Below are 23,676 nucleotides of genomic sequence, written 5' to 3'. Positions count from 1 at the left end.
TTACTCGTTTACCGTCTTATGCCATAAGAAATAGGTTTTGTACAAGTTTTCTTGTTTTTACCAACTTTAATTTTGTTTTCTACGTATAATGTAAATGTTAACGTTGTACGCTAGTTTGACATCTAAGGACAATAGCGGGCACGTGTAAGATTTCTAGGTATTCCAGTCACGTGCTGTGTTTAGAAAAATATTGCATTGTCTCTCCTTTATTAGATAAATTGCTTTCCGATAACTCCGTCTTTTATTGCGAAATAGATCAGAAAATGTTTGTACCTCATAAAATAAAATGTGACCTACATTCCTATTTTCTCTGGATTTTTACCTTTATAGGTTTTCAAGTACTCCTAAAGTAATACTATTCAAAGAGAGATATTTTGCAGTTCTTTACACATTTTTATTAAAATGCACTGTAATCAATAATGTTTACTTACTAAACATCGATGGCTTTATATTTATTAATTACTAACTATTCAATCCTTTTCATAATCCTATGTTATAAGGAACCCATCCAATGAATCCCTTTAGCAGAATTCATACTAAGATAAACCAATTTTTTCTCTTCACTAATACAATCACTGACCTCTTCTATCCCCTTATTAGCATAAAATACATAATGACTAATAAATTTTAATCGCCTTTCATTATCTCTCACGAACGGAAGCCCTTCAAATTCAAGTAGCAATTTTCATTTGAACAACTCACGAATAATGTGAGCCATTTTTACCCTAATCAAGTACTTAGTGTTGTGATAAGACACGCTCTGACAATTTAAGAGACACGAATTTTTCGAGGAGCCCTTACCGTACTAAGTGATTGTTGATAGCTACTTCAAATGTCAGTGGCTCGTGTGCTATAAATAGGGTGTTTTAAAATTTTTTTTTTTTTTGAGGTTGAGGAAAATCTGTTAACGTGGTTGCTTTTTTTGACTATCACGATGATCAAACTGGGGCTAGGTATTATGTGTAATGAAGTATTTTATGCTGTTTTATTATTAATAAGCAATATTGCGATGTTTTTTGGATTTTGTTCTCATGTATGTTTGTATTATTATACATATCTATGTAAATTGTGTTGAATTACAAATGATTTCTATAAAGTTTATATTATTCAGTATAATATTTATATGTATATCGAGGGTGGTTGTATTAGAGTGCAATAATGCTTTAATATTTGTATTATCTAATTGAGGGTTTATTGAACTGTCACCACCAAACACTGTGTTAACAAAATGGTAATAACTGAACTATTCATGCGGGAACAAAAACGAATAATTAATGAACTTTGAATGTGAACTAGCGATGACATAGTTGCATTTAAAATGAGAGTTACGTTGAAATAAAATAAACACTTCAGTTTATCTAACTGAATTATGTATTCATGAATAAATGGACCTAGTAATTGATGGTATAGAACAAACTTTAATCCTAATGCACAGACTGATAAAATAAAAATATTAAAGGCAAAGACTGGCAGTGGTCATAGTTGAATATGAAGTCATTATTTTGGTTAACCAACAACAATAGACACTTCTCTTTCATGCCATAATTCAATAAAATTATGCTCACATAATCCAAATCATAATTGAGACATCGATTTTAATCTAATTCAGTTCTCTAAATCGAAACACCAATTCAGTTTTTGCATCTCCAAATATTATACGAACATGTTCAACCAATTTCGATCTCATTTCGTAATCTAACAAATCGTATATCTCATTTTCGACTTTAAACGTCCTACTTCCTCACTCCGCTTATAAACATTTCAATCTCATTTCTACAAAATTTTCCTTCCATTTCCATTTCAAATTGATTTTAGCTCACAGCTTCATTAAAACTCGACTAGGCAATTTTAGTTCAACATAACACGCTGCCTATTTCCCTTGGGTGTTAGGATAAACAAATATACCTTTTTAAGCCAGTTTTATAAAGTCCCATGTTATAAAAGGTGAGTTTATTGCTATCTTCATAAGCCTGTAACTATCCCGTCCATCATCGGTCTATACGTGGTCACTGCCGAACAAATCCTCTTCTCATATGAAGAAGTTTTGAGCATTAATCACCACGTTTGCTCAATGTGGGTTAACGATTTTAAATACTCTCATGCATGAGAAGCGGGCGTCTTAAACCGGGCCACCACGACAGCTGTTCTATCCACTGTCTTGTAAAGCAGTTCTCATATGAAGAGGGAAGGAATTAGTGTGTGTGCGTAATTTTTTGGTGAGTGGTGATTTTAAACTTACAATTTGAAATTAAAAATCATGTTTTCTCATGACGGGCGTTTTTCTTCTCTGTAGGTATGTCAATAATGTAAGGAAGTGCGAGTCGGACTCGCCCATGAAAGGTTCCGTGTGTGCATAATATAAAAGTAATTTTTTGGTGAGTGGTGATTTTAAACTTACAATTTGAAATTAAAAATCATGTTTTCTCATGACGGGCGTTTTTCTTCTCTGTTTATCAATAATGTCTGAAAAAACTTAGAAAGTACTTACCTATATTACATTAACTCGGTATTCAAAAACTTATACCTATGACAGTGGCACTTGCAACCACTAAACGCATGAGGCAGTCAGGCAATTTCAGTTGCGTCGTTGTTTTCCTATCCGCGTTGGTATCGCAATATAAAATGAAAATTGCGGTTAGGACGTCACGACTGCGGCTAGTGTGATAGCGTGTGATATTAAATGACTTTATGTTTTATTCACATTGTTTAGGTTTCAAATTGAGTTGTATTTTTTTTTCTTGTGATGCAACGTTTGTTTTTTGTTGTGAACTGAGGAAGCTGGAAGCTTTGTGGTTTAGACGCGACTTGTACTTGTAGCGTGAATCTTCAAGGAAAAGATTTTGGGGAAAATGTTACATACTTGTTTCATTTAACCTTTATAAAAAAATGTCAAAGGAACGACTTACTGACGATTTCAATAACTGATCTCAATCCAATGCACCCAAAACGAGTCTTTAGAGATTGTGTCAGAAATGAAGATTGATCCAAAGATTTTGGATTAAGATCAGTCATTGAAATAAGCAGTTACAATACAAGTGGACGAATATGACATCCGCAGATGCTATTTAAAATAGATATAACATTGATCTTTTGTATTTTTTTCTATCAAAACTAAACCACTGATATAACCATTTAATTTTTCAATCACCACTACTCCGTCGACAACTCTTTAACGTTGCAGAACCAACAAAAAAGCCGTTGAAATATTTCCTTCCAATCAATCTACATAGCTGCATCTCTCACAGACTCTCATTCAACTTCAAATATTTACACTAAGTACAGCCAAACATTGCAGTTCAGTGTCCTACTTAAACACATCTTGATTTATTGCATCGCCCACCAGATGCGTTAGATAAACAAACACACTGGATAATCGCAGCAGCTCATCAAGTTATACTAATCTGTAAACTTTATTTCATGAGATTTCTAACCTTATTGTTTTAGTGATAAAGTCCAAAATCGATTGAAGAATTTTTACAATTTGAAGGAGTCTTGATGTCTGTGCCACACAGAAATCAAACGAATTCGAAACTAATTACTAGAGCGTAATTACCTAATGAAGTCAAGATTTTAGTGTCCTTACAGTGGGTAAGTCTTATTGCCTAGTAATAAACCCGTTCTAGTGGGAGGGATGCCCTAAGATCTAAATGTAAAGGATTTTACAACAAGAATGATTTTATACTTAATGGTAGATAGTTAATCCTATAGTACCTAGAAAAAATGAACTATTGCTTGCTTGCCTTGCCTTAAACATGCCTTCGAATGTCAAACTATTAGTGTACGAATTCTGCACATTACAAAACACCAGAACCTATCAATTTCGAAACAAGAGCGCATTCGATGCTCTGATTGGTTGGTTCATTCGCGCCGGCCAATCAGAACGCCGAATGAGTTCTCGTTTCGTTTTCGTTCAACGTAAAGCAAACTCATACTAAGGGTACTGAATACAGGTGTACGATTCCTGCACGTCATGTGTTTTAATAGGAGTACCTATAAATTTTCTATGCAAAAAAAAAATTGGATAACATATAATATTTATCTCATTGGCTAGAAACACAAAACACTCACTTAAAGTCACTTACTTAAACCAACAAATGCATACAAAACACTTCTAAACTAGAGAGGAGGAGGTTTTTTACCAAATAAACGTAATTGATGAGGAAGCCTTCGTAGTCTCATGAAATTTAGATGGGGTCGTACCCGCACCTGGCCGTGACAAATAGCGTACACTCCGCGATGCATTACACCATTACACGTATAAAGTAATATAAGCCTGTAATTGTCCCATTCTAGGGGAAAACACCTTTTCTTATAACAATAGGGAAAGGTTCCGTGTAAAAGTTTGAAAAAGTTAGTCAGTTCTAAGAAGCTGCAGTAATCTAGTTTTGTGATTTCACTATTTAATTATGATGTAAAACCAATATTGACAATAATATGCAATTTTGCAAACTTATGTCCTCAACCTTATAATTTTTAACCACCCACGCAAAAAGAGGAGTGTTATTAACCAAAATGTTTTAATGGTACAAGCCGGTGGACGGACGATACAACGAAACACAACGCAAGCGTTGTTTCACGTCTTTTTTCTGTGAGACCGTAGTATCACTCCGGTCGAGCCGTCCCATTCGTGCTAAAGCATGGCTCTCCAACACTTAACAACATAATAAAATGCTCCCAATTTTCTTATCCTTAACAAGTAAACCGTCACGAGAATACGTTGTTATTAGCCTACCTTTCTAAGAAAATTTTAATACCGATACCTTTTCAAACTCAATAAAATCAATCCAATAAAAATTAAATAATCCTAGTTAAGTACCGGCCTAAAAAGTTTGAATACCGATCAGTTGGAATCGAGGCCCAAACCCTTGAATTCGAACAATTATTTTTATTGGCCCGTGAAAACTGGAGTTCGTTACTTCCTCTACTCTGCGTCATTAAAATTGGTATTAACAGGAAAAGTTATGTTAACAATCTGATTAAAAATATCAAAGTATTAAATTGGGACCTAAAAGTTTATGGTAAATTACTTTTTGACTTTTAGTAGTAAAGTAGAAAGTATGAGATATTTTTCTCGTATTTACCTCACACGATTTTCGTAGTATGAGTTTTGCAGCTGCTAAGTCTAAGATATGGCCCTCACTTTTCTCCAGTTATGCTATATGAGTCTTATTTAAAAGTATTTGTCATCCAATGCAATTGTGCCCTGAGTACTCAGGATCTAACACTCATTGAATAGTCGAGTTACTAATGCAGTATTACTATATTCATAAAGCAAGTAAATAGGATAAAATGTTCATTATCTTTTTGGGAAACAAGATAATGAATTCATCTACATTCATCGCTACGACCTTTAAAGGACCGACTATTTATTTAAGACACACTGTACCTGCTCGTAAAAGCATGTACATGTACCATCTAACTGAACTATAAACAGTGGTTATAAAACTTTCTCGGGCGAGAACATCGTAGTTTTGACACTAGTAAAAACACAGTGTGTGACAATGTTGGTTTATAATGAAAAGTTAGCTCACAGTCGCAGCTAATAGCTCTCATACTATTTAATGCGAGCACCAGTATACGGGGCGTGTGAAAACGCGCTTTTTTATCACTCTTGCAACAATATGACGTATTACAGTATTGTTTGGAACCGCATTTTTATACAACATAACTTGTGAGCCAATGTTACAAATGATGTAGCGTGAATCTCTCACGTTCATCTACGTAAAATAGTGTGTCGCCATGTATTATATTAATATTGGATTCGAATGTTAGTTAATAACTTCAAGGTACTTATTTAAATCATACTACATATATAGATGCAGGATTTTTAATACTACAACAAATAATGGGGGTCTCCAATTTGCCATATTTTTCTAGACAATAATTTAGCAATCACTACATTTTCATCTAGTAAATCTATGTCCTAAACTTGTAACACTTAACGTCAGTGTAACTGCAATCACTGTTAATTAGAACTAGCTCATAAAACACTAATGGAAGGGTTGCCATTCGTCGTATTTGGAATTAATTAACCTTTTACATTTGGCTTGAATAGTTGCGAAAATTAGTGACTGGGTAACTTTCCACGAATTTAGAACTGACAGATTGACAGGAAAGGGGCGTGAAATCGTTGACAAGGACCGTATAAACGTCAAAAGGTTTTGCAAGATGGATGGCCGAGTTCCATTGTGGGTTTCTGCACTGACTCCGTTTTAAATTTATTGGCTCCTGTTATTAGGGCAGTGTTATTGCTTCAACAATCTGAATGAATTTTGATTGTAAATATTAATTTAGGTATTAGGATATTTGTTTTGTTATGAACTTTTTTTAAAGGGGGAAATCATTCAATGACTTATCTCGCATTGGGCGAGGCGAGAGGGAGTGTCAGACTCTTACTGACAAATAAACCATCCCATTCTTACACCTATTTTTGGAGCCGGAGCCCCTGTAAACCTGCTAGTCCGCAACTCGGATCATCCCACTGGGCCCCATCTGTGGTATTCTGATAGCCCTTTGAGGCGCGCCCAACGCGCCGTTTGTTTTGACCTAAATAAATCTGGCCCTACTAAAAGGCACAGATTCAATGAATGGTGTTCAAATTTCATTCTTAACCTGTATATTGAATAATGTTTTATTTTAAAATATTAAATAAACAGTATCCCAACACCCAAAACAGGTGTAAAAGAAACTCTTTCAATTGGTTTTCAATTAACCCCATTCAGTCTTTATTCAAAACAAATTGACGTGCAAATTGTTAATTATTATGGAGCGTTGAATCTAAATGTTTAATCAAACTTTTGCATTCATAATATTTCAAGTTCATTACTGTTTTGGTTTCGTTAAATAAATTATTTATACATTTTAGCACTTGAGTAATATTACACTTGTATAAAGTTGTTCCTTGATTTCGTATCGCTACAAGACTCTCGGTGCTGTATTAAATTGCTTTCCAGTTTAAATTTTAAGTTTTCAGTAATTTGTACCTGGTTTGTGTTCTGTCTGAACCGAAGCCTTTGAATAGTTTAAAGTTCTGTACAGGTTTGAAGTTACTTTTAATTTAATTTAAATTTTAATGGAAAGGACTTAAGATTTGAAATTGAATAACTTTAGTGTGTATTTGTTTTTGTTGGTTTTAATTGCGATCAATTCATTAATTTTAAGTCAATTCGGTGATCATCGAATTTCAAATTGAAAATCGAATAAGATTTAGGACTAGGAATATTTTTCAGCACAGTTTCTTTTGTGTTATTGATCCAACGAAGACTACTACTACTAGACAGTCTACGTTTTATAAATCTCTGACTAATACATCTCAAGGCAAGCCAAACAACTGTAAACTCACTATAATAGGGTTTAACGAGCTACTTACGAACATCGACTAGTTATTTGGTTAACGACCCGTTATAAAATCGATATTTATAGAATTTCCAAGTATTTTTATGCTCATTAGGTTCAAAATGAATTGAACCATTTCGTTCCAAATAACGTTTGCTAGAATATTTGGAGTAACGTTTTAAACTGTTATTTATGTGAGGGCAGGTAAATAGAACGTTATTATTACCAAGGACTTAAAGAAGATTTATGGGTTTCAGTGAACAAATATGAGAGTTGCCGGTGAACGAAAATGAAACAAAGGTGTTACGTTTTATATTTAAAACGGACCTTTAGTTGTTTACTCTATTGATATTGACATCGTCATCATCAACTTGTGATAGTTTGCTGCTGGACTATGGATCTCCTTTTTATAAAACTTTTCTTCTACAATTTCTTAACGTCTCCAATTTTTTAAATCAAGTTATATACCCAAAACCATCTCCTAAATCTAACAAATACTATGCTGAAAACTGCATCAAATCGGGTCAGTGTAATGCGAGATAAACACACACAAAACATACATACATATAGGTCAAACTGAGAACCTCCCTTATTTTAATCGGTTAATGAAATGGGTTCGCCATCACCTCCGCACTTGGTAGAAGATCCTTACGTAGGTACCTTAAGAAAAACTGAAAACAATTTACACACATGATTAAGTATACAATAGATGCTAAATTAGGGTTAAAACACTCTTACTATTTGTTAAACAAATCTGATAAGAAATAATCAAATAACTCATAACCATAACAGCATCTAATTACATTATCAATCTACACAAGTAAGACTAAGATTAATCGTGTAAGGAATAATAATTAGGTAAGAAACTCAAGGTTACGCCTCATCGAAGGCGAATTAGTTTAAGACCGTGTTAAACCTCCATATAAGTTCAATATTATAATTAATGAAATGAGAACAGCGAATAAATAATTGTTCAACGTATCTTTAATAGGAAATCTTAAAAAATGGTGCTAATGGACACGATCTATAGTAAATAAAGCAGAAACAGTTGTTTGTCTTGGCCAATAAAGTGCATGTCATTTAAATATGCACTAAAATAGTCTTCTAGACTGTCACCAACCAAATATCAAAATACAAGCAAATAAAGCATAATACAAGACGACAATTTTTTTTTTTTTTTTTACTATGCCTAATGCGGCCCTAGCGCCATCTACTAAGCGCAAAAACGATACTTTTCTTACCAAAACCATTTCCAAAACGTAAAGTAAAACAGAAAAATCACGTATACAGACTTATAAGCAAGCTGGCGAAATAAATACCGTCCTCACTTCCTCAGTAACTCTTTAAATCGAATCGTGTCCAACAAAAACCAATTTGTATCAGAACGAAACCATTGCAATCTACAATCGCACTGTAACAGATACGAACTTCAATCCTTTGGGATTGGACAACAAATTGAGCAGCACAGATGTATTTATTACGTTCCATATGATAAATACATCGCTTTTGATGCACTAGAATCGATCATATTGTTATCCCCCTAAGGGGTAGAAACACGTGTACGTACTTAAATGTTCTCATGTCTAAAATGAAGTCACTTTTAATCAATGGTGATTATTTCCATGTTAATTGTATTATTAACGAATTTAAATAGAGTAGACAATGTGTATTATATTTAAAAAGCCGTGCTACTTGTAAAGCTTTAAACAAGGAAAATTCTCTTAGATTAGATAATCGAACTGCGATTAGTAAAATGGTGTACATACAACAATCCGATCAGAAAGCGAGTTACGTTCTATAGGACAAATAAATCGCATTGACAACACTAGTACCGAATCAAAAACATGTTGATGAAATATTGAGTGGAGCGAGCATCGAATATTTTATTTTGATATCGATAAAATTTATCGCTTTCCATTCATTGCCGGGAGGTGTGTCGTGAAAATGTTATCGCAGTACATGAAACGTCAGTCGTAATTGTATTATATCGAGTAATTAAGTACGATATTGGCTTAACCTGGTACGTGTTAATTACGTGGGAACATGCCTAGGTTTGTGGTGTTCCAATATATGTTACTGATATTGCAATTAGCGGTATAATATCAGTATTGTTGCGTACGTGACTTTTTGTTGTAGTAGTGTGATGGTTTTACCTTATTTTATTAGTAGTCAAAGTAAACACTCTATATAAAAGCTTGTGTATTTAAATTACAAAGAATATAGGTATACTGTATAAGCATAACTATATATTATGAGGTCAAACTCCAAAAGTAACCTACCTATTATAATTTTCCGGTACTTGACTTTTCTTCGTAATTTCTTAAATAGGTACCGATCAAGTTCCAACATATTTATATACACAACCAAAACAGCCCACTCACATCATTAACCGCAGAAACTCATCGACAATAAGGAAAGTAGAATATTTAAATTTAATAATATATTTAACCGAATTCCTTCGGAAAGTATTCATCGAATCGGAAAGTTCTCGAAGAAATAATTGAAGTTGGTATTTCCACTTAATTATGTATGGTCTACGAGAGTATCAAGAAACGTCGTTGTTTGCTTTTTAAGAGGCACAACGCTCCCCGAAGATTTGGACCAAACGTTTAATTTGCCAAAATTGGAGTCGAGAGCATTGGGCAAAACATTAAAATACGTAAGAGGAATTTAGGGTTTAGGTCTGTATGCTTTATAAACAGGGAGTGGCCTGTTTTGTTTGTTTAAAATTTATTTTATTTAGGAAAAATGTAAGAGATCTCCAATCATTTTTTAATCACTAAACTAAAGTAGCAGCTAAGCTAGGCATAGATAGAGGGACATTATAATATGTCGCTTAGGTTACCTATTTGCATACATAACACTGGACACGTCTTTAGTAATTCGGTTTAATATAAAAAGATAGGAGTAATCTGAATACATCTTTCGTTCTTCGTTTGTAAAATAAAAAGACGGTATAGGAGTAATGAATGTCTATTTTAGTTTAGAAACATAAAAATCTACCATTATTTCTAGATATTTATCCGTGAATCTAGAAACAACGATGCTCATTACATTTCGTGACCTTACTTAAAAAAGAAAACTATCTCGTTACCAACTAGCAGACCTAAAGTTCTACCATTAAAATGAACTCTAAATATGAAAGAAGAAAATATTTCTAAAATGATAGCCCTGGGCCGCATAACAGTATAATGGGTACGTACTAACTTTGTACCTGTAATAGTTCCACTAGGATCTATTCAAGGCTACAGCGCTAGGTTACAACTACTCTAATAGGTCTAGGGAATACCATTTATTACTATAGCGAAGGTATATCTAAAGAAATGGCTTTTGTACCTATGTTTTACTCTAATAAGGCAAACATCATATCGCCTGCGTATAGTTTTCGTATGAAATGTGACTGTAATCAGGATTAGACTATTAAAAAAAATAGTAAAATCGTTCAGTCTTAGTTTTTAGTTAAAATTGTGTAACTGACAGGATTGCCATGTTTATGTAACGCATTTTTAATAGTATTAATGACATACTCACCCACACTTTGGTACTGCAAGACAGTGAATAAGTAATACTCATGAGAATGAGTAACACTCATTCACTGACTTGCAGTGTCCAAAGTTTTACAAGTAAACAAAAACGTTCACTTGTAAAACCCGGTTAGTGTAGGTATAAACTTAAGCCTCCATGAGTATTTTCATATGAATACTTTATAAGTAGTAAGTTCTCAGTGTTATAAAATTTTATAAGAAGTTAGTCAATAAATATTTTTTTTTTAATTTACTTTTATACTGACACACCTTCTGAGATCAGAAAAATAATTTATTACCCTTCATGAATATGTGTTATTTATAACACTTATATTTTTATAGGTAGCATTTTGTGCAAATTATTGGGATGGTTATTTAAAATGTAACTGGAAAATATATATACCATAAATTATAAGTCTGCAAGCGCTAATCTGCAGTTAACAAGCAAGCTACTCGTACTTTATGTGAAAAATATTTGACCACGTAAAGTACAAAATGTGATTTAATAATTCGTCACAAATTTACATCATACAACTTTAAACCACAACAAAAAAACCTACACAGTAATAAATAAAATAAACACTCTATAGTAGTTTTAGCTTCTTCAGAAACCCGCCAATTTTCATGCTACGAAGAGCCACAAAAATGTTTGCATTTTGTACATTTCAAAAGCCCAGAAGAGCACGTTATCTTCCCATCTCGTATAGTAAATGAAGATGAGCCATAAAAAGCGTAGTTTATTCGCTTACCTTAACTCAGTATTCGAGGCACACAGCTTTGCATAACCGTGGAAGGAACGCAGGGTGAAGAAAATGCCTTACCGAACCTCATATAAAAATATAAGGCATTCCCATAAATATGTTTGTACGGCTTCAGAACGAGGAATTTGTAAAGGAAAAATATTTTATTGTAAACTACATGTTTTTTTATTTGTAGATTTTTATGGTTTCATATTGAATGTCATCTGCAAGATGGCTTTATCTGAAGCCATTCGAAATCCGAATCCCCGAATTTCCATTGTATCCACTTGGTAACACTAATTCGAGCTATTTAATTGACTGCCTGTTTTACTATAAAATTAGAAATCCCTATCAAAATAAGAGCAACCAATCACAATTCAGAGTTTTATATGAGTATCTTGCACAGAACTTATTCAAACAGGATTCACCAAACTTGGCATGTTTCGTCACGTCGTATTTTCACGGCATTCCGAATAAATAGAGGTGTTCTTCGATCGATACCTATCTTCGTGTCGTTGCTTGCTTCTCGATTATGTTTACTTTGGTACTCGCAATAAGAATAACGTTTGCCCTAGTTTTGCCGAATACTACTTAACGTATAAAGGAGACATTAACATAAATGCCATCACGTTCATATCAGGGTGTCCAATGTGCCCATTACACGTACAGAAGTAGCTTCTAGAAGGAATCTTGTTATCAAAACTAGACTAGAATAGAAATTCCAATTGCATTTTAACATTTTTAATGTACGATACAGTATATTTTGGCTCAGGATCTGTAAATTTTGGGATCATAAGAGTATGAGCAAGCTCAGAGGTGTAGTCAAAGAAATCGTACCGCGCTAACTCAGTAAGCAGCTATCGCTCTTCGTAAAATATTAATGTGCACCAGAAGCTGGTCAAGCTTCGACCCTGACCTAGAAGGTAAATGAGGTCTTTCAGTAATATAATTTAGCCTCCTTCAACACTAGACAGACTCTTAAAAATCTAGCTAAAATTAGACTAAAACATATTCAGATTTAGAGGCAAAATTTAATAAAGCAAAAAATTTAATAAAACTTCCAGTTTCCACTTACACAATTATGTTGTATACATTTCATACATGTTTAATGGAGTCTTACATAACTTCGTGAATTGATGAATTTATAACGACACATTTGCTCCGTCTCACGAGATTTCAGCGTCTGAATTATTTAAAAGGAAAATAATTCCGACGCCTATACGTTCTTGTACGTTGTTCAAGGGTATCACCTCTGTTATTTTATTTCTTGTTAGCTCTTCTGATTTCGGAGAAAGCCTTCGACTTCTACTGAGTGGTCGTATTTCGACGTTTCTTGTAAGTATGACGAGATTAGTTTTTATACGATCTATTACGTTACATACTTTGATATATTGAATCCACTGAGTAGACTCGTCTAGATGTCAATATTTTATTATATACGTTCTCCACATCTCAATCGGAGATGTACGACGATTTTGATTAGAAATATGTCGGATTTTTCGGATACTGTCTATACAAATCTCAACAATATATTCCGAGAGATTTTAGCTTAGATTTTGCGTAGTATAGAACAAAAAAATATTTTCAAGAAATTCTATAAAACGAAAGACAAATGCATATCGCTCCTGAGACCGAATCTTTCATAGTTAAGTAGAAAACCACTCAATTAATGAAGATTGAATATCTTTTTGTGATCCAAAAATAATTACATAGTTATCTTTGAATAAAACCGAATCCATATTCGGTTTCAATTCAAGTCTATAGTTAATTGAATTAAAATTTTAAAACAATTTTGTGGAATCACAAATATGCACACACGGTGCACATAAAGTTGCATGTAAATGTATTATTATTTCAAACACCGCTGTGTGGTCTCATAAACTGGTTTTATCTGGATATTTTGATGACCAGGAATCAATGCTGATTTGATCTTGCATCGGAATGTAAAATTAGGTCCATTGGATATAAGTGCGACCCATTAGAACGGTACCGCAAATTCTTGAATGACCGTATGCATTTATTGCGTGTTTACAATTTTTTTCATTGATGTTAACATGTTTTAAACAAACTGGATTTTAATTCATGAGGGTAATATAAACTTTAGCATAAGTGTGTCGGATGTTTTTGACAACCAATTTTTGCTGTGAACGTATGCTGCGTTTTATCACGAAATACAGGAAAACACTTTTAAATAAAGCTATAAAAGTGACGAATATGTTCAAACATAAAATTTGAAAAAGAAATACTTAAAGGGAAAACGTAATTCGTGAAGTTTACAATATTAAAAATAAAACGTGTAACCATTACATTGCTACGCAATAAGCGGGACCGGTATCATAAAATTTACAACTGTAATAAAAAACATATAGCATGCATTGTTTCATACATTAAGTAGGTATATGACCTGACCGAATTCTACGCTAAAATAGATACAAACCTTGATGAGAAACTCATTGATGTTGATGAAGAGAATAATAAAAAGCACAAACAAACAATAAAAGACTTTAATGACAGAGGAAGTAGGATTAGATTTGAAGCAACTGTTATTTCCTCTGGAATAGATATCGAAACTAGGATCTGTTATTTTATTTGCACTAGTTTAGACGGCTTTAATGATTAGAAGCACTACGAATGAGCTTAGAGAGCTCTCGGCTCAAATGAAGCGTTTTGATTTGAAAATTTTCAACAATATGAACGTCAGATTTATGGCCAATGGCAATAGTAGAATTAAAGTTATCTCTAGTTTTATGGCAATAAAATAGGAGAATACAAATCCTGCTTCGGAGCTATTCTTAAACTACCAAAACTAACATCTTTAATAAAGAATAAGTCTGAACGGACTATGATTTGGAACTTGGTACTATAGTAACTGGGAGCTATTGGAAGTGGGACCAGATTTCATAGAAACTCAGGCATCCTCCTTTATATGTTATAAGTATATATCTATACTGTTCATTATACTTACGTCGTGAATTAGTTTCCAAGAATTGATCAGCAGGATCGAAAGTAATTTCAGCAAACAAATTATTTCTACAGAAGTCCGAAACCTCAAACCTTTTTATTATTATCTAAAGGATATTAGAATTTCTTCCTCGTGAATCCAAAGGAATTCTAGGAAGCGCTCCTGCGTTTCGCTCCGTACTTTTATCCCGGAACCTTTCAATATTACCTTGGTTTGTAATAATATACCCGTATCTTATTAATAGGATATCGTCACAAATAAAAACATCTAATATCCGACGAAGTAGAGTAATCCTAAAGAAATATTAGGAAAATGGACTCTGCTCGTATCGTTACTGGGGTAACAAAAGTCGGAAAGTTAGATAACTATGCTGAATATCCTTCGCTACATAGGTATCATAAAGGGAATATAATATAAAGTTGGAATAGCGAAGAGGCAAGAACGTAGTATAAGAAATACGAAGTTCGGGACACGATAAATATTTGATTTCATTTGGTTGTATTGGCATATCAGTAAAATTGATAAGTTAGGATGTATTCAATCAGGTTTATTGACTGATTTTACTCTTCATTTAATACAACAAACAGTACAATGTAGAACAGGATAATTTATATAATGATTGACTGGAGATAATTTCATATGGTGTTAAGTCCGTCTTGGGTACCTTAGTCTTTGTACACATTAAAAGCGTAAAAGAAAGATCAGTCACAAAATACAAAAAAAAAAAAAAAAAAAAATCTAACACTATCTTGTCAACAGTCTCCAGTCTCCAGCCTCATAATCTATCTTCTGACACAAAAATGACGAAGAACACAAGACGTGAAAGAAAGACAAACAAACAGTTTGGCATAACAGTTTATAATGTTAGCAAGTATACGAGCCTGTAGCATAAACGTAAACCTATGCATAGTTGGAAACATGTAAACAAGTAACTAGTGTGGAAATAAGTTTGAAACTTGGTAACACGAACACACGACATTGATGGCAACTAATTGTGGGAGGAAACAAAATGAAGTGGGTTCTAACGTCTAAAGCTTCTGCCAGCGGCTTTGCCCGCTTTCCCATGGGATAAAAAGTACCAAATTTCATCAAAATTCATTCAGTAGTTTCAGCATGATTGACGGATAAACATCTAAATAAACACATTTTTAAACTTTCACATTTATAATATTCGTGTGATTTGTTTTGATATGCTGATATTACGAAGTCAAATATTTTTCACACACTGTACTTTTCCCAACCGTATTATATTTGGCACTATTCATGACCTAGGCTACGTAGGTGAAATCATTATTGAAACTGCCATTATCCTCCAATATTTTTATTGTCTTCTCAAAACAATTGCAATATCTGATTGTAGAAAAACCGACTAGAATTATTAGAGTATTGGCACTTTGAGGTATTGATGATACCTATCTGTCTAAAAGGGCCGTTGCATAACTTAAACTTATAAATATAGTTGGTTCAGATGTCTATAAATTGACCATGACCTATAACAGTAGCTATATCAGTGATAAGATGAATGGTGAATGAAGATTTTCCCCCAATCAACAGACAATGCAATAGGGCGTTCGCTTTCTAGCCATGGCAATGATCATGATGGTTCTATTCATTTTCCTTTTCCAAGCTGTGATGTGCAATGCATTAAATCTTATTTTCAAGAATGACTGAAATCATATTCATGTTTGACCAAATCAAGGGAATCAAAACCGAAGGAAATCAAATAAATAATTTCAATCCCTGCATTTCACATTTTTATGTTTAATGACAACTAGTGTAGACAGCTTATTGGTACCTAAGTATAAACCTTATTAGTACCTAAGCATAAAATACATTTTCAATGAAATATATACATGTTATTTAGTATGTCTCATGTACTAAAATATAGTAAACCTTTTGCCACACATTAACCACATAACCGCATAGAACAAAATATTACATATATGTTACCAAGAATTGTATTATTTTCGCTTCGAAAATATTTTTGGAAAATACCTCGAATACGTTTTCGAAGAAGTACGGTACGTGAAATATCCGTATTAATTATTTAACAGAATTCACTCAAAGGCAAATTCATTTATCATTGGTAGATCGTTATTTAAAACGGTTGAGTGGTATCGTCCAATTTTCATTTACTTAGTAGGGGACTGTTGTTAGGCAAGTACTCTATTTTTTGCAATAAAAAAAATTGCAAAATTGTGTCTTTTGAAATTTATTAAATGGATCCTTTTGGAGTATCTGCAGTGTGTTCAAAGATGTGGAAAACTATGGATTTTATGTTTGTATCTATTTCTTTATCTTTGAAACACTATTCAGTAAAACTCTGGCCCTCCATAAGTAAAACACGTATAATTTTAGAAAATATTTGATAAAAGCCAGCAATAAAAAAATGGATTAATTATTATTTTATCGGCTTACTCACGTAATTGTTTGACCAGGAACTCGACTAATTTTTTAATTCAATCCATGCTAGAGACTCAAATTCATGAGCAGCATTCCGCGACTCTGTTCGATTGTCGCGCTAATGAATAACGCTACTGATCAATCGTGAGTAAGCTGATAATAATTAATTTAGTATGTCTCGCGAAAGTTATAATAAAATAAAATTAAAAACAAGGATTTTACTAGTAAAACTTTTCTGTCCAGAATTTCTTTAATCAAATCCAAATTAACAACCGATACTTCAATAGCCGATAAATTTAATTCGAAACCCGTCCTTTTCAAGTTCGTCTCGCACTTACCCGGTTCTCGCGATTATTAAACAGCCATTATAAATACAGATAGCAGAGCCTTTTATTCACAGTTCGATGAATAATTTTAACTAGTTCTCTAAAGCAGGCGGTTCCAAGAAAAATACTATTTGCTGTCTTTCCTCTGATCCTACGATATCGAAAATTCTTGTGGATTTCTTATTTGACGGCTAAAGTGCTCATAAATTGAGGTCTTGCTATTTCCATCCACTATTTTTCGTCTATATGAATCGTTGAATAATATGGTATTATGTTAAAGATATCTCTCATCCCTGTTTGGTGTAACAAAACTGTGTTAGAAGACTAGTAGGCTAAAAATAGGTCTTTTATAAATTTGATTTGGGGCTTTAGGAAAGTGTACTGGTATTGTTTGTAGTCCAAAAACTTGATAAAAGTGGGAAAATCATCCAATGACTTCCTCCGCCTTGAGCGAGGCGAGAGGGAGTGTCAGACTCTTATTGACTAAAAACCAACCAGTTCCTATTCGTTCCTAAAAACCCGGTAGGTAGTCCGCAGCTACGGACAGGTAGCTGCTGGATGCAAATTCAATCGATTACATGGAAATTATTGGCGAAGCCTCTACTTAAATGGATACCTTATTCTCTTATGGCTGATATAATGATAATAATGAAGCCCAAAGTATATTATGTTGGTTATTATAGGTTATTGAAGAAGTTCCGAAGAACAAGAACGAATAGTAGACATAAGAAAAGAAAATAATTATGAACTATGAAGCTTACTAGCTCATGTTGTAAAGCTGGAAATACTCTTTTTAATATAGAGCTGCTATAATTATTTTAATAAAGTTTAATAAGTAGTAGTACGTTACACAGTTAACAAAGTAAAATATGTTGCTTCTTATTAAATATTATTTCACTTACATGTTATATGGAAAATAATTTACTCACTACTTACAACCTAACCGCAAAATTAAAACGACTGATGAACTCATAACATATTACGATACCTTCGTAGACTTTGGGTGAATCAGTTTTTAGAAGTAGGTTCGGTAGGTGACCTAAAAACAAACCACGTTCTAAAATTAAGTCACGTATAGGCATCCAAAGAATATTTACGACTATATAATATAATATAATAATTCTCTATATTTATTTAAAATTCTCTAAATTTACATTTTTAAATACTACAACATACAAAATAAAATAATATTTAAAAATATAAAAATAGGAGCCGACCAGTAGCGGGAGCATGGTCCAAACTACCGGTGGTTAGGGCTCCAGAGACAGAAACCTCCTCACAATACGTGCCGTTTCGAGGAGTACTGCCTTCTGCATCAAGCCCTTGATCCATACGCCCAACCTCAGCCTCCTAAGGTGATTGTCGAGGCTGTTGGGTATTAATCCGTTGGCCGACACGACTATTTTATGGGACTAGCCCTACACAACCTCCCAAATGGCTGCAACTTCTATAAGTTAGGATCTACAGTACATACAAACATGAAAACACCGGAACAACTTATGTGTATTTTCAAATTCCTAACTTATCAGTTAATGGTATATAAATACAAATATTATTTGCTAGGTTCTGCCAGCGGCATCACCCGCGATCTCCTATGGTAAAAAGTATCGTATCACCCTTGTCTACGTACCAAAATTTCTTCAAAATCCATTCCGTAGTTTCAGCGTGATTGACGGATGAACATTTAAACATTCCATCAAAATCCATTTAGTACTTTCAGTGTGATAAACAAACAAATTTTCACTTTTATAATGTTAGTGTGATGGTGTAATGCTGTTTAGTTTTAGTTTGTAAAGGCAGTTTTAGAACTGATTTTTTATTGGCGATTTCAATATTCACGCATAAAATTACTATTCCATCTTTAAGTATTAAAGAGCAAATACTAAATTATTCTTTAAGAAACTCTACTAGTGACTATGTACATACCATTTGTAAAGAAGAATCGATAACCAACCAAAACCGATTGAACATTAACTGGTTTTCAATTAGCCATCATTATTTTTTATTGATCAACAATCATTGACAATTTGATGGTACGAGTAATAATGACACAGACAGTATTTTATTCACGTTGAATGGCGTTTTTCTTTTTTTTTATCATTAACTATAAAAACTATTGTTTTAGCCATTATCATGCAATGGCTTTAGGTACAAACAATCTACAAGTTTCTTGAAAAGATTTTCTCTATTTTTGTGTCGAGATGAGTTTCAACTCTACTTAGGTATATAAAGGAGATTCATCATCATCATCATCAGCCTATAGCAGTCCACTGCTGGACATAGGCCTCCCCAATTGTTCGCCACTTAAAGGAGATTGATCAACGGGAAAGATATCCGTAGCATATGTTAGTAAATAACATTTTATCATTACATCTTCTGTCTCTGTTATTCTTTAACCACTGATTTTTCATATTACCAAAACATTTGTAAGTATACTAAATTTAAACAAGCAACTCGACTGCAGAACATCTAGTTACTATTATACTCTTATTTTTCAACTAGTTACTATTATTTTTCTAGAGACCACAAGCCCTGTTTACCAATATTCACTATTTAAATAAAATTTCTAGCTCCTAAATGGTATTTTCAACGTATTTGGGAACTTAGGGAGACTCATCTCTGATCCCGACGCCGTCGCTTCCGTTCGCTGAGTCGTCGAGCAATTTCCGTCGCAAACATATACATACATACATAGGTACATACTAGCCCTATATATCTAAGTGCGGACGCATTAGGATGAACTGCGTTAGTGCGTGTGTTAGTTCATTCGATAGTGTACTGTGAAATAAGGGTGATAAGAATCTTTTTGATTTACGCTGATTTTTATGTCATTAGTTGTATTATTTTGTGATAGAGATGGAATGCAATGGAGCAAAAATAAGAAAAAACACGTACAATATCAACTGGTAGAGAATACTCTATACTAAAGACGTCCCTATACCTATAGGTACATTTACGAAATTTTAGAAACAACGCTTGCGTCGTGTTACGTTGTAAGTATGAGTGAGGTTATCGTAGGCCCAATTACCCACCTTCCCAATCTTCCCAATCCCCGATTCCCTATCTACCCTTAAATTCCTAATCCCTACACCACCCAATGCACTTCTAACGCCTCTGATGTTTCGGGTGTCCATTGGCAGCGGCGATTGCTTACCATCAGATGTTCCGTCCGCACGGTTACTGCGTTGTACTCTAAAAAAGTCATTCATTCGTCGACTGTACCCTTCTTCTTTATGTACTACTGTACCGCTTACATGCCTACTGTATACTTAAGCCTAGTACAGTGGTATAATATTGTTAACTATTTGTTGTACTTAAGCCTAGTACACAAAGAGTTAGTAAACTATTTGTAAAATGTGCATTAAATCAAAACAGCATGTTAAGTCTAAATACATCGCCAACAGAAAGTTACCGTAGCGGCTACGCTAGATTTAGTTCAATACAAATACCGTATTATTTATTTTACACAGATTATTTGAATATGCGAAATGTTTAATATTACAGGGGAAATGTAATAAATAAAATGTATGTGTAACCTAGAACCAGTTTAACCACCTATGTATGAGGCGTCATCGAACTAATCAACACCCCAAATAAGGTACCTATATATACATACGGTAAACAGAGTGAGATCATCGCTTGGCAAGACCTACAAGTTTATATCATGGCTTTTCTTTTCCTTGATACGTGCCTACTTTTGATTCAATCCTTATACCTAATAATTACTAGCTTTCTATTTCACATTCCAAAAGAAAGACAGACCAACACACTTTCGCATTTATAATATAAAGTAAGGAAACTATGTATGTTCTATGTCAAGATCATACTCCCAAAAAACGCTACAATATTTGTTTTTGTTTTTATAATTTTAATCATTTTTGTTTTCGTGTTATTCATTCAACATTAGGTAGTTTTTAGGAGCATTTCGTTTACACCCAGTACAACACTGAGTACCTAAGTATATCAATTGAATTAGATGAATTTCCCCATAAAAGAAAAACATGACTCAATGAAACTGCTTTTATACTCAAGGATAATCGCATAATTTCCCATGGAGTTAGTAGTACCTGAGATTCCTGTAAAAAAATTGGAATTATGAACGTAGTCAAAGGATAAATATTAATACGTATAAAAGTCACGAATAGTAATAATACAAAAACATCTAGGTTCGTAAGCATGGCAAAGTACGTCTCTTATTACAGAAGCAATTAAAATAAGTGCGTAAACGATACAAAAACCTTAAGGTCAGTGGTGGTTATATGCAATAAATGGTTTTGTCAATCTGTCAGATTTACACATGACTATAAAGCAGGTGCAGCATGAACGCTATTATTTTTTACCATTAGTAATGATTAACGGGGTATGGAGGAATTTTAGATTTCGTGTCAATTGTGACTCGAACTGACACTAAATTCTTCGTGAAAAATCAAAACATGTCTGTCACGTGAATGGAAAATTAATCATCGCAAAACGGACAATACCACTGAAACAATCGTTTTTATACTGGAAAAGTATAATTAAAACTCACGTTACCTGTAAATCTGAAGTCAACGAACGTAAACAATTTTCACCAGTTTGAAAATTCCACTGAAAAACACCGAACAAAACAATAACTCAAAAACAAACAATTTTTCCAAAAAAAACACTTTTCTTTATTCTTTCTCACTTTCTAAATAAACAACAGAAAATAGTCACAGACGAAATAAGTCATTAGATTTTCAAATGATTTCAAATTAGATTTTTATCGCGTTCCGTTTGTTTACATTGGGTTCGTAAATCGCGCGAGTGCTGACACGCGCGCGTGCGTCCCCTCCGCTGGTAAAATCGGAACTGGCGTAGCAGAACTAAAGTAACCGCCCGGAGCTATGAAAATTATACCTACCGTGGAAAATGCTTTCATGTGCATAGACCTGTTTAGTTAAGGACCCTTTTTGTCGAAACTCCTTGTTATATAAAAAAATATTAAGTTTCTGCGCAATTTATGATTGCGTGCGAGATTTTATGATCTTGATGGCTAACTGACGCTTCTTTATAGAGCATTCAGTGATTCATTTTCCGTACTTGATTTTAATTAAACTCTACAATTTACGATTCTTGAACGTGGTTGTTAAAAATATAGTACACTGAGCTGTTTTTACCAACAAAACCATAATTTATTGTCTAAGTCATAAAATATCTAATTTGAACTAGGTGTCGGTACAAGTAAGTACAATACTTAAACATGGGTTTATGTATTTTTTAAGAATTATGTATATACGGCATTTTATTTCACTTTTTCCAGTAGATACATACTACATAACAGTACTATGAGTATGAGTATGAGTGTATGTTATATTAGTCTCCAAAGCCAGTTTTTTTTTTAGGGGTAAAATTATCTTATCACTTCTCCCTCCTTGGGCAAGAAGGTCAGACAGAGTCTGACTCTGTCTGACACTCCATTTCGCCGTTAGTTAGTTAGTAAGAGTTACTGACTAAAAACCACCCCGTTTCTACTCTTGCTTTAAGCCGAAACCCCAGTAACCCGTTTAGTTTGTCCGCAACTTCGGGTGTAATGAACAACGTATAATATAAGTATCAAAATACGTGAACATTGCAATTACTCTCCCATTTTTGTACTCCGTCTACTCCAAGTAGCTATCGTGTAGTTGTGTCTACGCTTCTCACTTCATCACCCTGTCACGGTACTACTCTATTATGTAGTACGCAAACAAATTACGAATATAGGTTAATACACTATTTTATGTTTAAAGATAAATTGTTGTTTCTATTCCGTGATAAAAGCTCGTGATAGTAATGATGTTATTACTATAATATTCCGTGTAATAAACTCCAAGTAACGGTTAAACGTTTACGAGTTTGTTCATTATCATATTTTAAAAGGTAAGTAAATAAAAGGCTTGGTAACTAGAAAGGTAGCTTCGTTGAAAATAAATGTATGTGAATAGTTTTATTGTTCTTTTTATTGTTTTTGTAATTACTTAGGTACATAGTTATTTATTTTAGGAGTAATTAATTGTATTTTATTAGTGACCTCTTAACGGGAGCGATAGTGTAGTTACATACTATCGCTCCCGTTGTTCTAAGTTTTGTGTTTTTCTATTATTGCGACTTAATTGGTTAAAGAATATGATGAAATTTAAAGCAATTGATGCATTTATCTGGATATGAATGGGTATGTAGAGAAAGGTGTAATCCTACATAATATGATCATAGGAATAATTTGGAAGGAAGAAATAGAAACAGTTGAATTTATTCACATAGACGATTTCAATTCCGAGACTGGTACAAGTAAAAAATACATAGGTTGGTACAACAGTTATTTTATGAGTTCAAGGAAATTTTATACCAATAATATTAGCACCAAATTAGGTACAGTAATAACGCGA

General features: G+C 33.4%; 1 protein-coding gene across 2 annotated transcripts in view; it reads right to left on the bottom strand.

Moving 5' to 3' along the window:
• The window catches only part of LOC118272267 (rap1 GTPase-activating protein 1), a 283,102-nt gene extending 260,980 nt beyond the window's left edge, over window positions 1–22,122 (bottom strand). The window contains exon 1 of one of the 2 annotated variants that reach the window (XM_050693613.1): window positions 21,824–22,122. The gene's annotated coding sequence lies outside the window, so the exon portion shown is untranslated. The remainder of the gene's footprint in view (window positions 1–21,823) is intronic. The other variant, XM_050693604.1, reaches the window with a different exon arrangement.
• Between the last annotated feature and the right edge of the window lie 1,554 nt (window positions 22,123–23,676).

The sequence above is a fragment of the Spodoptera frugiperda genome, chromosome 5 (assembly GCF_023101765.2).
Source record: "Spodoptera frugiperda isolate SF20-4 chromosome 5, AGI-APGP_CSIRO_Sfru_2.0, whole genome shotgun sequence".
NCBI lineage: Eukaryota > Metazoa > Arthropoda > Insecta > Lepidoptera > Noctuidae > Spodoptera > Spodoptera frugiperda.
The sequence above is the reverse complement of the archived record's forward strand: the minus strand, read 5'-3'. Positions and strand labels throughout refer to the sequence as shown.